The sequence below is a fragment of the Prionailurus bengalensis genome, chromosome X, assembly GCF_016509475.1.
Source record: "Prionailurus bengalensis isolate Pbe53 chromosome X, Fcat_Pben_1.1_paternal_pri, whole genome shotgun sequence".
Lineage (NCBI taxonomy): Eukaryota > Metazoa > Chordata > Mammalia > Carnivora > Felidae > Prionailurus > Prionailurus bengalensis.
Genome location: NC_057361.1, coordinates 3,807,336 through 3,822,634, shown reverse-complemented (window position 1 = coordinate 3,822,634; position 15,299 = coordinate 3,807,336). Strand labels below are relative to the sequence as shown.

Below are 15,299 nucleotides of genomic sequence, written 5' to 3'. Positions count from 1 at the left end.
CTCACTGTCCTGTCAAACTGCCCACAAGGAGCTACCTTCCCTTGTTGCGGTCCTCAGCTGGACCTCAGCTGTTAATTTGAAGGAGCAGTGTTGTGTGAGAGTCACCCTTTAAAGAGAAGATTCCATGTTGAGTTGACAAGAATAATGCTGACTGCTCCCAGGACGCACACTGCTCAAATAGACACTAGGTTTGTTACAGTGGAGCCAAGTGGCCATGAGCACGTTGGGTCCTTCCCATCCCCAAGCACACATGACCACGTTGGGTCCTTCCCATCCCCAAGCACACATGACCACGTTGGGTCCTTCCCATCCTGACCCGCTGCTGTCGGGGACGAACACGCTGTGCAGGGCTGTTTATTCCCGTAAATAAACCGTTTCTAAAACATTGACTCTTCCCCCAAACTGAATTTTCCAAGGATTGAAAATGTCTTGATTTGAATAAGCTAGGTCTCACATAGACACGCACTGAATGGTCTGTCATTGTCAGTGGAGATGGAACAGAGCCCACGTGCATGCAGGTGAACCGGGCCCTGGAAACCTCAGTCTTTCTCCATTGATTGTAAATCGCCAGGCTGCGTGAGGACCAGGGTGTCTCCACGTGGACTCTGTATTTAGCCACGCCCGTGTCGATGCCCATCATGAGTAGGAGCTTGACTTACTAAGGAACTTAGTTCATGACCCGCTAGTTGTTGGAACAACCCAAAAGACAGGTTGTGTGAGCAATATCCCGTTGGCTTTGAAGCAGGCACACCATCTCTCTTACTGAGGGGACCAATGTATCTTCTTCTTGTTTTTAATAGGGAAAAATGTGTTGATATGGAAAAGACATCAAGGATATGTCCGTGGAGGCATTTTTAAAGGCATCTTCTTAGAAGGACACCGTAATGGTAAGTATCAAAAATAATCATTGGCCTCTGCTGGCATGTGTCATTGATTTGCAGCCTGGTTGAATCCAATCTAGCAATTGTTCCTGACCACTTTGGTAGTAAGATTAGCTTTCTTTTTTAAAACCTATTCGAAATGAACCAAAGTGCAAAGCAGTGATTTCAAGCTAATTTGGAGTACATACAATGGCCTGCGTTGGAAATTTAGAGTTTTGTAATAATTGCTTATTCATACAAAGAGCCACAGTGCCGAGTGTATCTCATAGATTAGGTATCCAGAGGAGAGGCTCAACTTTCTGATTCACCTCATGTAAGCCGATCCAAAATTTACCCTCAAGTCCATTGGTCACTGAAAGCCCACTGTGAGCTTCTCAAGTGGGCTAGAGTGAGCATCTCAAGCTACGGAGGCACTTGAACGGCAGTGCCCCTGCAGAATGGGATCCAAAATGTCAGACGTGTGGTTCTAATGTACAGTGGGGGCCCGCTGAAGCCACGGGATCTTTCTGTCTATCTGGAGAACATAAGTAGAGCACATCCCAAGGAAGGGGAAATGGGTACAATACTGTTATGATTTGTGGTTGAACTTGTTAAGTAAATCATGTCACACTTCAGAGTCTGGACCTGTCTGCTGCACCCCCCCCCCCGCCATACTTAAGTTTGAGAAAGGATGTGTGTTAATATGTTTTGAGTAAATGCTTATGTCTTTTCATGGCTCAGCTGTCCATGCAAGCCCTGATAAGGTAGTATTTGTGATTATATTGCTCAAATATTCGTTATCTACCATTTTTCTTGTCAGTTTGAGTGCCACAGCATCCAAACGTTTCCCACAGTTTGGACCACAAATGGCTTTAAGCTTCTCTCTACAGCTGACCACATAATTTCCATATCTTTACTCTTTCGGTAACAAACTTCTGTAGGATTCCTGGATTCTACACGATTGTCAAGGTCATGTTTTGTATGAGATTCTTCTTCCCAACAAACTTGATTTCCAAATTCCTCCCCCATTTCCAGCCATGAAGAAATGCTAGGTTGTTTTTTTTTTTCCAAAGATAAGTTTGGAAACTTTGTTTTTTCCAAACTTTGTTTTTTTTCAAAGATAAGTCTGATTAGTAAAGACTGAAGCTGTCCCCCTTTTGTTATGAACATGCAAATTTGGAAGATGATTATAGATGAGAAAATGATTGCTATTTTTATCTTGTGTAGGTTATTTTACCAAAGGTATTCGACACACACACGTTTGTCATCAGCGCATATAGCTCAATAATCATTAACAGCACATTATGTAAATTCCTTTTTCATTTTTACTTCCTTTTTCCAACCTGGGCGAGCATTGCTTTATAACCAGGGCACGAAGTCTCGGAACTATCTGGCTTCCTTCTCACACGAAAAGATTTTGGAACAGGAACCCGATGCAGCTTGGTGGTAATCATTTCGGTTAGCTGCTGTGCAAGAAGCACTCTGTTTAATATAATCAGGCTGTCCTGGTTCCAGGGAGAAGCAATGGGAATAGGTCTGGCATCAGCCTCCGAGCTGTAGACAAGTCACAGCTCATAATGTGACAGCTCCCATAATGAAACCCAAAGGGAACATTATATAAAGTGCACAATCAGGAGAGGAGAATGAGGACTTCTGAGTCTAGAAACACTTATTATTTTTTTGGCCGTACGCACTTCACCTCAATCTGCATTTGAAAGCACCAGGTATTATCGACATGTTTGTCCAAGAGGCTGTCTAAACGGCCTCTCTGAGCCGGGGCGTGCTTTGAGGTCACAGTTTGGGGTGGCCTTTGATGCACGTTGATCCCACGTTGGAACTTCCTGCACTGTCTCCGGAGGATGGCGTGGCTGGATGAAAAGCTAACGACAGGGGATTTTCCTTCTCAGGCATTCTCAGAACGGAAAGCTCTGTAGGTCTTAATTTGGAGTAACTGCTGTTCACAAGGGGGGCAGGCTTTGGTGGAAAAGCACACAGACACGTGCATCGGGGCATCGGCGCTTTAATCTAGGTCTGCTGCTAAGTAGCTAGTTCCTGATGATCAGGCTTCTCGCTATGAGGAATCTGGGATCGTACATGAAGAAAACCAGCTGTCTAGGAAATACAGAGAAGTCATTAAGCCTCTTTAATCCTTGACAATTTCAGCCTATGCCAGTTTCGTCACATTTTCTATACAATGTTGACTGAGCATTTTCTGGTTTCATACGCTGTGGAGGGAGACTCTTTGCAGGGGATTTTCCTAGGAGTCGGGGACGGTCTTGGTGAACCGATGGTAGAAATGCCTCGATTGTATTCCCAGGATGACTTACTTCAATTAGCAACTGCTGGCCGAGGAAAATGCCTTTCAGGGCAGTCCTGGAACTGAAACGTTCACAGTTCATAGATGAACTAGGGATTAGGAAGTTCAGTATTCTATGGAACTCAATTTAGGAGTATACTGAACACATCCTGATGATCTGGACAATCCTAGGGACTAATAATACATTCCAATGTTGAGATGGTTTGTTTACAGCCTATTTAGTCCTGAACACATTATCCCAGTGAATGTTTTGTTAAACAATTTGTGATTCGGAGGGACGCAGAGTAGTTCTGTAAATCCATTTGGTGCACCAGTTGGGAAGCAGACTTAAATATAATGATAAAGTTTAAGGGGCGCCTAGGTGGTTCAGTCGGTTGAGCGTCCGACTTCGGCTCAGGTCATGATCTCACAGTTCGTGGGTTTGAGCCCCGCATCAGGCTTTGTTCTGACAGCTCAGAGCCTGGAGCCTGCTTCGGATTCTGTGTCTCCGTCTCTCTCTGCCCCTCCCAGCTCACACTTTGTCTCTCTGTATCTCAAAAATGTATAAACGTTAAAATTTCTTTTTAATTTAAAAAAAATTAAAAAATGTAATGGTATAGAATATATATAAATATAATAATAATGCAAATATATGTAATGTTGTATATGACATACATACATATTACATATAATGTAAATCTAAATTGTTCTTGGGTCTCTTTGATCCTTCTCCTTTCAACTATTTTTTGGACCTGTAATGTTTGTTTTGTACCAATATAATACTGCCTATTTTTCCCCCCTGATGTAATGCTGCTTTTCTGCCAAAGCGATATATTTCAGAGTAGAAAAAAGGGGCAAGTGTATCTAGTAAAGTAGATCATTATACACTATTTATAAGTTATTTATGTGTAAGCTTATTTTATTGATCTCTGGAAGACATACATAAACTCAGCTTTTGAGTAAATGACCATGAGACACGTGAAGGCATAAGGTGAGCCCACTATGGCCACTGGGAAGTCACCTGTTTTTATAAAGTTTTATTGGAACACAGCCACACTCTGGCATTTACGGGTTTTTGTTTTGTTGTTGGTGTTGGCATTGGTTTTTTTTGTTTTGTTGTTTGGTTTCTTTATTTATTTTGAGAGAGAAAGGGCACGAGTGTGAGTGGATGGAGGGGAGAGACAGAAGGAGAGAATCCCAAGCAGGATCCGCACCATCAGCACAGACCATGCAGGGCTCGGTCCCACAAACCATGAAATCATGACCTGAGACAATATCAAGAGCTGGGTGCTTAACCCAGTGAGCCACCCAGGTGCCCCTGGCATTTACTTTTTTGTCTACGGCTCTGTTACACTACTGCCCCAGAGTTAAATGATTGTCCCAGAGCACAGGGCCTGGTAGCCAAAAATACTTATTATATGACCCTGTACAATGAACTTACCAATCTGTACTTTAGGGCATGGCGGGATTCTTTGGAGGGTGGGAGTGCGATTCATGGTGAACACCCTGGATTCACAAATTAGTCATATATATTAATATAAAACCAATTATTAGAGGCATATATATAATACATGCATATACGTATGTATGTTTTCACATCGGGAATTCTATTAATGCGTCCTCTTCAACCTTTTAAACAGACAGCAGGTGTTTGTAACCTGCAGTCTGGAATGCATGCATCAGTGGGGTCTGGGAGCATTCTGGAATGTCCCCTGTGAAATCTCTATGCACCAGGGAGAGATTTGACGGCCACCAATCCACACAACAGATGTGATGCAGCTGACACACGCCAATTAGCGTGCGTCCTCTCTGGCTGTGGTGGCCGTCTGTGCTCAGTGCTCTGTTGGTTAAGGGTGAGGTTCCCAATGAAGGCAGCCAACCATGGGGAGCCCCCTTGCCTGGCTTTGCCATGCCCCAGTCCATTTGTTTCCTGATCTAGAAAAACAACCTTTGATTAACTGCAGGCACTTACTGGGATTTTTATTCTGCTTCACTCACCTTTTTAACAAAGTGCATTTTATGAAGTCAAAACCAGGGAGTTCATTGATTCCATGTTTGGTGTGTTGGAGAATCGGAGAGCGAGATAATTCTGACTCAGCACGCTTTCTTCAAGTGGGTAATTAATATCCATAGGGAATGGCATCGTTTTGTTTTGTTCCTGCAGGTTATCGGATGTCATACTTGGCATGCTCTGGTAGTAACGATTAACAAAATATATTTCAGTTGTAGATGATTGAGGATCTTTTGCTTAAGAATGTTCTTTTCATACACCCTACTTCGTCCCTTTCCCCAGTGAATGCTGAAACACGATTGTCCGTGGTGTCCTGAAGTATTACTTTGTTTAACCATGACGTGGGGTGAGGGGGCAAGGCAAAAACTTAGGACCTTGGTGACACTAAGTGTAACATAATCCACATCAAGTTGGTTAGGACACTGGACTTCAGCATCACTCATCGTCCCCTTACGTGAACCTTCCCAGTGTCCTTTATATGCACTTGCAAAATTTAAGTGAAAATTCTTCACTCTTCCCTATCCTTAGCACGGTGCATGGCACACAGGGCATTCTCAGGAAATGTTGAGTCAGTGCAAGTCAACGCACTCAACCCGGTGCTTCGAAGTGGGCCAGGGTCTAGTTCTGGCTGAGCAGACCACATGGGTTAGGGACATTGGACGAGTCCTCTTAACCTCCTCCTGTCCCTTCAGCTGAGATGTGCAGGGAACAAGCCTACGTGATGCCGGTTTTGTCCAGCTCTGGGAAGGCATCCTTCCATGCCTGAAGCTTCCCTACAAACTGGTCCAGAGCGACCAGCCTCCGAGAGGCTGCAAGTTGTTTCTATTATACAGAAAATCCTGGAGCTGTATACATCAGAGGTTCCAATGGCCCCCTCCTTGGGTTCCATTAATCTGCTAAAGTGGCTGGTTCACAGAATTCAAACAAACACGTTACTCCCAGATCACAAGTTTATTATATTATAAAAGGGTTTAACTCAGGAGCAGCTTTCTGGAAAGGATGAACGTATGGACAAAGGGCGGGGAGCTTCCCTAGTCTCTCCACGTGCACCTCTCTCCCCAAACCTCCATGTTAACTGACCTCGAAGCTCTCCGAATCCCCTTCTTTTCCGTTTTTATGGAGACTTCGTCATTTCACAGGCTTGGTTGATTAAGTCGTTGGCCATTGGCCATTGATCCAACCTCCAGCTCTTGTCCCCTCCCAAGGGTCAGAGGTAGGACAAAAAGTTACAATTCTCTAATCAGTCACGTGGATGTCTCCATTAGCAACCAGCATCCGCTGGTAGATACTTTCCAAAAATCACTTCATTAACATAACAAAAAACACCATTTTTGCGGTTACCACTTAGGAAATTCCAAGGGTTTTAGGAGCTCTGCTGGAAAGGGGGATGAAGACCCAATAGAATTTTCTTATTATAAATCACAGTATCACATTAGGTAAACCAAGCATTTTATTTTTTACCCAGGGGTGAGTACGTATTAGCTTCTTCCTTGCATTTTGTGAATCTGGAATGAAAAGGAAATAAACGCAGTGTCTTATGGTATTTGACTCTAGGCTAAGAGCCACATGGAAGCACTGAAATGTGGATTCTAGAAATTTGGTTTTCCAGTATTTGTTCTGGTCTTATGTATATGCACAGAAGAATATAAATTATTTGCCATTGACTTATCTGTAATTAAGTCTTCTAAATGGACTACTATTTTAGCTGCTATATTTTCTTCTCAATTACTTAGAAAATTTAAGCCTTCCTTGGGGAATGCTTCGTCTTTCACTTGTCCTTTTAATGGTAATTGATTGTCTTGTTCAAATTATGCTGTTCTGGGAAGAAGGTTAACAAATAAAATCTGGCAAGGTCATAAGCAAATGGCATCAGATGAATGAAGAGCCCTCTGTGTCCAAGATACGTGTCCTCATTAATTTCTTACCTTTCCAAAGTTATAGATTCATAATGAAGGTAAGCTTTACAATGGGAAATATGGTGGCCACAGAGGTGGCCTGTCATAATAGCTGTCCCTTTGTTCTGTTCTGGTTAGTATTTACATTTAGCCTTCTGTGATCATGACTTCATTGCAATTCTCAACTAATTTAATCTTTTGATAAGATACCATAGTGTGCATTTTTAAAATATTTAAACCAAATCCTGGCTCAAACACGAATGAATGAGGGGGACTGCAGCTGACAGTGAGTAACTGTGATTTATCATTTTATGCTCGGAAACATCCCATTACTGTGTAAACATTTTACTGTGTTTACCATCAACAGGTTGTCAGGTTATTTAAAGATCATTGCCATTTCTGTCTCTAAGTCTTAGAACCAGCCTTGGAAATGATGTGTCATTGACCACTGTTTAAAAAATTTTTTTAATTAAGTTCTTTTTTGTTTATTTGTTTTGAGAGAGAGAGAGAGAGCAGGGTAGGAGCAGAGAGAGAGAGACAGAGAATCCCAAATAGGCCCTCCACAGAATCTGATACAGGGCTTGATCTCACAGAGTGTGAGATCGTGACCTGCCTGAGTGGAGACCAAGAGTCGGACACTTAACTCACTGAGCCACCCAGGTGCCCCAACCATCGTTTAAATTTTTAAAAAGGAGTAAAAGATTACTGAGTTGGGATTCTAGAATATCTGACCAGAATTAGAACCGATTTAAGGAGGAAGTCCATTTAAGTCCATTTGATCTAAAGTGCATAGGGACCATTTGATGTCATTGTCAGTGGTGATGCCATCTTGGTTTTGTGTAGCTGAACACCGATGAATTGATCATATACCTTAAGGAGGAAGTAGAACAGTTCTTTGTTTGGAAATGGCTGAACTGCTTTCAAAGGAAATTTCAAGATGATGTGACGTTTCAGGGCGTGGAAAGCACACACCAGCTCTCATGGCGAACACGTCCTCACAGGTGCTTTGTGCTGGATGTCTCCTGAGGATCTTTCATACGGATTTCTTTCTTAGGTTCCCTGGGTTTGAACTCTTTCACCCGCGCCTCTGTGCCTGTGCCTACTCTGTGTTTCTTTTTCTTTTTTTAATGATTACTTATTTTGAGAGAGAGTGCGTGCATGCATGCACGCACAATCAAGCCGTGGGGGGTTCAGAGAGAGACGGAGACAGAGAATCCCTAGCAGGCTTCACGCGGTCACTGCGGAGCCCCATGAGGGGCTCGATCCCACAGCCTGTGAGATCAGGACCTGAGCTGAAATCAAGAGTCGACGCTTAACCAGCTGAGCCCCCAAAAGTGCCCCAGCCTACTGTGTATTTCTTAATGAAGAAGTAGCAATTATCTTCCTTAGTTTCTGCTCTTTCTGCCAGGCATTAGCTTCTCACGGCTTCTATAACAAATGATCACAGACTTAACAGTTTGAATAGCACACATTCATAAATACAGCTCTGGAGGTGAGTTGTCGGGGACAAACACCAAAGCATCCCCAGGGCTGGTACCTTCTGGAAGCTCTATGGTAGAGTACCATTTCCATGCCTTTCCCCACATCCAGGGTCTGCCAGTGTCCCTTGGCTTGTCACCCCACATCACTGCACCTCTTTGCCTCACCAGTCATGTGCAGTCACTCCTTCTCTGACTCTGACTCCCTCCTCCTTCTCTTAGGAACCTTGCAATTACACTGGGCTCACCCAGATCACCCAGCATCGTTTCCTCAACTTGAGACCCTTTACTTAATCACATCTGCAACGTCTTTGTAAAACCCTTTGCCGTGGGAAGGTACACACAACTGACCGCTGAACAACATGGGTCGGAACTCCCCGGGTCCGTTCGTACATGAATTTCTTTCTTTATCACTACGGTCTTGCAAATGTATTTTCTCTTCCTTGTGAATTTCTTAAGAACTTTTTTTTTTCTGGGGTGCCTGGGTGGCTCATTTGGTTAAGCATCCGACTTTGGCTTAGGTCATGATCTCACAGTTCCTGAGTTCCAGTCCCATATTGGGCTCTCTGCTGTCAGCACAGAACCCACTTTGGATCCTTTGTCCTCTCTCTCTCCGACCCTCTCTCTCTCAAAAATAAACATTAAAGAAAAAAAGAACTTGTTCTTTTCTTCAGCTTACTTTGTTGTACAAATACAGTATATAACACATATGACATACAAAATGTGTTATTGACTTTATGTTGTTAGTAAGGTTTCCCATCAACAGAAGGCTATTACTAGCTAAGTTTTTGGGGAATCATAAGTTAGGTGTGGATTTCTGATTGTACAGTGGTCAGTGCCCCATTGCTCTAGGATCAGAGATTCTGGGGATTTGTAAGTAGATGACTCCGGGGGGTCATTATTCAGCCTTCTACACTTAGTAGGTCATGAACTTGTGAGCACCTGTAGGTGCATTCCAGCTGTCATCGTCCATGACCTCCAGGACATCTGTCTCCTTCTTTGGGATGTTCTTCTCATCTTTGCCAAGCTCTTGTGTCTCCTCGTCCTTCCTGAGGCTGCTTCTGAGTCTGTCCACCAGAGCCCTCCTCCCTTATCTTGATACCCACGCCCCTTCCTTCTTCACTCTGTCTCCTTCTGGAATCCTACCCTTTGTACTTGAGGGAGGGAGGACCCTCTCTTGTGTGAACAAAGACTGGGGCTGCCAGTATGGCTTCTGGTAACCTGCCCCTGTCCCCCTATGGCACCCCATCTCTCACAACCCTCCACGTGCTCTGTCTGAGACATGTCAAACCATTTGGAACCTTCCAGAACCAGCAATATTGACACAGACCCTCATGTGTCTTGATGTGCTGCCTTCTTCCCCTCCCTTAGCAGACCTTCCTCCCTGGATCTGAGTTCCTGAAAAAATCCCATTTTGTCTTATGTCATTATGTCACCCAAGTGTCATTTCTCAGGGACGTCTTTCTCCTCTGTGATTATCACTTATTGAAGAGGTCACTTCCATCAACTGCGTTCTCTTGTCTAGTTTACTTAAATGTCTGACTTCCCAACTACTCTGAAAAATCCCTCTGGTATAGAAAATATTTTGTAACGTGGTAACTGCCACCCTGTCTGACACAGTGCCCCCACAGGGTCAAAAATGATTTATTGAATTAATTGAATTAATATTTAATTATTGAACCTATTGAATTAATGCAGAAGCGGTGACGATGGTGTTTAGCTATGGTCTCCCTACTTTGTCCCGCTCTCATAAATGTATTCGTATTCGTTTCGTACCACGCGCGTGTCTGTGTTGGGTGTATCGTGATCGATTACTTAAACACCCATTAAACTTGAGCGTTCTCTGTAGCGTCTGCTAAAATTCATTGACATTCACGCACAGTCATCAAAAGACGGCAAATGTTGCAAATGACCTAGACTCTCCTGGTTCCACACAGTCCCTTCCTAACGTTCTGGAGAACGGTGGATGCACCAAGCAAGGTGAGAATTAAGTTCTCCCCGAAGCACAGAGAGTTACCATCCCTGTCGCTTAGAGGGAGACCAGCGAAATATTGGTGCCTTGTAGTGCAGTAATGTTATCCCCAGGAATGCTTTACATGCATTGCACGTCAAGAAAAATGTAGGCCAGGGCGGCTCTGCTCTTAGGGAAAATCCTAAAGAATAATGCTTTCAAAATAACATCAAGAAATGAAAGTGAAGATTACAAAAAAAAAAAAATTGCTGTCAGCAGTTTAGACCTTCTGAAGGTCATGTAGAGAACCGCTTACCTGAAGTTTACAGCAACTCTGATCTCTCTCTGGTTTTTTTGTTTTTCTTTCTTTTCTTTTTTTTTTTTGAGGGAAATCATAGTTGAGTTTTTTTTTTTCCTTAATACAGTTTCTGCTGCTACTTTCTATGTTATAAACAGCAAAGAAGTGCGTTTAGTGTTCATGATCTCCAAGAAGTGGACATATCCAGCATTACATGGGACGTCTTTCATGTTAATTGGTATTTCGGTGTCGTTTCATGAAGTAAGGTTTAGTCGAGCGCTCGCCCACGTGGAAATGCACTTACCGCTGCTGTTCTCTGTGGGTTTCTTGTGTTGGAGCCTTTGCAAATTGAACTCCCTTCCTAAAGCTGCACAAGCACTTTTCAGACACCAAAGGAGGTGAATTTACTAAAAACCAAGGGATCTTGGTGATGGGATGTTAATTTATTTTTATCATGTCCTGTGAGCTCTGAAAAGTGAGATAACTAGTAGATGACAGGGAGTCATAAGGAGATGTCCTTAGCAAGGAAGAGACGGACCCCACTCCTCAGCCTTGTAAGCTAAGAAAAGGCTACCTCCTTCTCCATCTTGGTTTTGCACATGGCTTCCACCTGAACTTGGATGGTGTCCCTGTGATTTGGAGTTGCTGTTTGGTCCCCCTGCTGTCTCCATCTGATGGACCCGAGAGGTCGGGTTTCAGGTGGCCTGGAGTCAGTACTGACATGCTGAACTCGGTGACTGCTCCCTCATATGGTGTGAACAAAACACTGAGCAAATGAGGGCATCACAGTCTGTGAACGCTCAGTTACTGACCAGGGGGCCCACATGCACCTTGGGGAATTCAGACATCTGGGTTTCTCCCTCTTAGGAATGCCATAAAAATCACCAGAGTAGCAGGACTCCAAATGTTAACCTACTGAAATTTCTTTGTCCAGAAAAATGACTTCTCCAAAGCCCTTGAGACTCAGGGGAGGTGGTTGACGTTTAGGCTGGAATGATCTTGCTGCAGAGGTGACATTGCCCCAAGCCTTATCACTGTGTCTGGAGTATATTAATGTCTTATAAGTTGTGACTGAAACACGCCTTATTTTCCATGCCATTCCCAGTGGTTGGCTGGTTTTTACTTCTTACTAGGTTTTTGGTTTTTTTTTTTTTTTTTTTAGTTTTTATTAGTATGGGAGCTTCCTTACTTCAGTCCTTCAACAGCTGGAGTTGATGTTCATTTCTGCCAGTGCCCTGTAATTCAGCTTTCCTCTATTTTCCCTGGGTTAAGTGAACTATCTCAGCACACACACCTGACCGACAAGATAAATATACGCTTAGAGTTTCTATATTTTACTCATTTTTAGAAGAAGCCAGCGAAGGGAGACCTAGTTCTCACGCTGTTTTGGACTGTACACGTGATGTTGAGTGATTTGCCTGGTGGTTAAGATCGTGGCTCTCATTACATTGCAATACTTGATGGCAAACGAATGAAATAGTGCCCACTGGCATAATTATGGATGCATTTGTTGTTCTATGGTTTTCAACCTTGCTTTCATATGCGTATATGTGTTTGATTCTGCCAACAGTTGGGCAGATATCTCTTGTCCGTCTTCCACGGATAGAAACTCAGGTCTGAGCAAGTGGGATGGTTGCCAGAAACATGACCGTGGGCTCTTTTTCAGTGGTTGTCTTGTCCGTCGTGTGCACAAGGCTCACAGGAGATGTGCCTTCCCGGAAGGAGTATAGAGTGACAGAATCCATATAGGAACGCAGGCAGGGACACACTTCTCTTTACAGCAAAGCGCATTGTGATCTTTAACTCAGGTATCAGAAGGTGGTGCATGAACGTGATAGCACTTGATTGTGCTAAAGTAGGTCATAGAGTCTGCATGTTATCTCAGTTGGTCATGGAATATTCGAGACACATAAGGAGAGCGCTAACCCCTGGCCAACTTCCTGATGCTATCTGAGTTGCCTCCATCACTGTCCCACTAAGTGTCATGTGTCTGAACTTTCTAGATGCCTCCTGGTGTTCTTTAAAAATGTCCCGAGCTGCTTCGGTGTGTGAGCAGTTTTTCATGTTCCAAGGACATGATTCTGCATGAGCAGTCTGCTGTTATTTGGCAATTGATTCAAATTATAAGTACATCTAGACATCCTATATGGGAAATAAACATATGTCAAGATATATTATAATGCTTGTGGAATCAAACAACGATAGATGGGAACAGGGTATTATTCCAACGTATAATAGAAGTAAGGGGAATTGTGTGCCCCCAAATACCATTATTTCTCTTTTCAGTGTATCACCCTAGCCTTCTACCTCCTGAATCCAGCCTTATCTTTTTGGGTTGTCAACCAAAGCGTGGGCTGACAATTAGATAGCGTTTTCCTCTGTGCTAGGACCTGTTCCAAGTGCTTTTTATATATGAACTCCATCATCTCAACCACCGTAGCCAGTACTTACATTCATATCAGTTTCTTACACCTGCTGGAACAAATGACTGCAAACCCACTGGCTTAAGACAACACACATTTATTATCTGACAGTTCTGGGGTTCAGAAGTCCAAAGTGAGTCTGTTGGCAGTAACATCAACATGGCGGCCGGCTGCATTTCTCCCCAGGTTCTAGGGAACAGCCTGTTTCTCGGCCACATCTGCCAGGGGTTGCCATATTACTTGGCTCCTTGCCCTCTTCCTCTATCTTCAAAGTCACTGGCTTGAGTCCTGCTCATGCTACCATCTCCCCGGTTCCCTCTCTTCTGTGTCCCTCATTCACTTATAAAGACCCTTGTCATTCCATTGGGCCCACCTGGATAATCCGGGATCGTCTCCCCATCTCAAGGACAGCTGACTAGCCACCATAATCCTATCTGCAGTCCTTATTCCTATTTTCCATATAATGTAACATAGTCATAGGTTCTGCGGATTAACGCACGGGCATCTTTGGGGTCCATTAACTCCACCTACCGCACAATTATGATCTTCACAGGTGAGGAAACTGAACTCTGAAGGTTAAAGGCCTTCCCCAATGTCGTAGGGTGGGTCTGTGGTGGAGACATGGGAATGTAGAGCCACAGAGTGACGCCTGGAGGGCATGGTTGTCTTTGCACTGGGCTTGAGCTCAGATCCTTGCAAACCCAAAGTCAATCGGTAGTTGCCTTTTGACCTTCTATATGAATGAGCAGGTACAAGGCCATGAGTTAGCCATGGAGGGTTGGGAACAGAGTGCAATTAACGTGGACAGTGAAACCATATTGAACCAAAATATGAAGCCTGACTGAACAATTTTGGTGTCATAGATTTTTGTGCGCGTGTGCAAAGACGAGGCACCAACTTTCTAAAAATCCGAATTTAAAGGGTGCTCTTCTCTTCCTAGATGACACAGATATTTCCCTTGAATTGTCAGGAGAAAAAGACATCTAATGATTATCCAGACTCAGAAAATGGAGGCCATGGGAATGCCCACGATTTGTCAGGAAGCCCCTCGTTTCTCCTTTGCAAGCTCTTTGATCGCAGCTTAAGACATGCGTTAATTGCTTAACATCAACTTGTAAATAGTATTTCCACAACATGAATGGAAAACTTTCTCAAGTAATCCTTGTTGTTTTGCCGATTGTGGCTTTTATTTTAGATACTCAATTTTGCTGATGTATTTTAAGAACTCAATTAAATTACAGAGGGATTGATTTGAAGTCAGCAACCTCTTTATGTTAATGCTGCCAAATATCCTTTAACATAAGAGTGCTAAGAGGCACCAGAAAATTTAAAGCTCAATTAACACCGAGGGGTTATATTATTGAATTGTTTCAGCTCTACTGCACAGAATGCCGTAACACTGGAAATATTTTATATCCTAGTGGTGAAGAGCACAGAATTTAGAAGGAAACAAATGACGTGAATCCTGGCACCACTTCTGTCTTCTTGGACAGGGGTTAACTGCTTGGGCCATTTTCTTCTCTGTAAAATGGGCCCAGTGGTGTCCCTCTCACGGGATCCTTGTGTGGGGCAAATGAGAAGACCAGGTCTTCCGACTGGAACTATGTTGGCATGTGGCTGGGCGACAGAAATACTTGTTTATGTAAAAAAGTTTTGGTAATTAGATAATTTTTTAAATTTTTTGTGTTTACTTATATTTTTGAGATTTTAATTTTAAAGTTTATTTATTTTGAGAGAGAGAGAGAGAGAGAGAGAAAGAGAGACAGAGCGTGAGCAGGGGAGCATCAGAGAGAGAGGGAGAGAGAGAATCCCAAGCACACTCCGTGCTGTCAGTGTTGAGCTCAGTGCAGGGCTGTATGTGAGAACTGTGAGATCATGACCTGAGCAGAAATCAAGAGTCAGACGCTCAACTGACTGAGGCACCCATGTGCCCCTAAAGATTTTAGTTTTAAGTAATCTCTACATGCAACATGGGGCTCAAATTCACAACCCTGAGATCAAGAGTCACACGTTGTACCGACTGAGCCAGCCAGGTGCCCCTAAATGATAGTGTTTTAAAATTAAGACTTTATACGTTTAGAATGGAT

The 15,299-nt window shown here is 43.4% G+C and overlaps 1 protein-coding gene across 2 annotated transcripts in view; it reads left to right on the top strand.

Moving 5' to 3' along the window:
* NLGN4X (neuroligin 4 X-linked) overlaps positions 1-15,299 on the top strand; it is a 318,112-nt gene that overhangs the window by 38,132 nt on the left and 264,681 nt on the right. For both annotated transcript variants that reach the window (XM_043570689.1, XM_043570690.1), the window contains exon 3: positions 801-887. The gene's annotated coding sequence lies outside the window, so the exon portion shown is untranslated. The remainder of the gene's footprint in view (positions 1-800; positions 888-15,299) is intronic.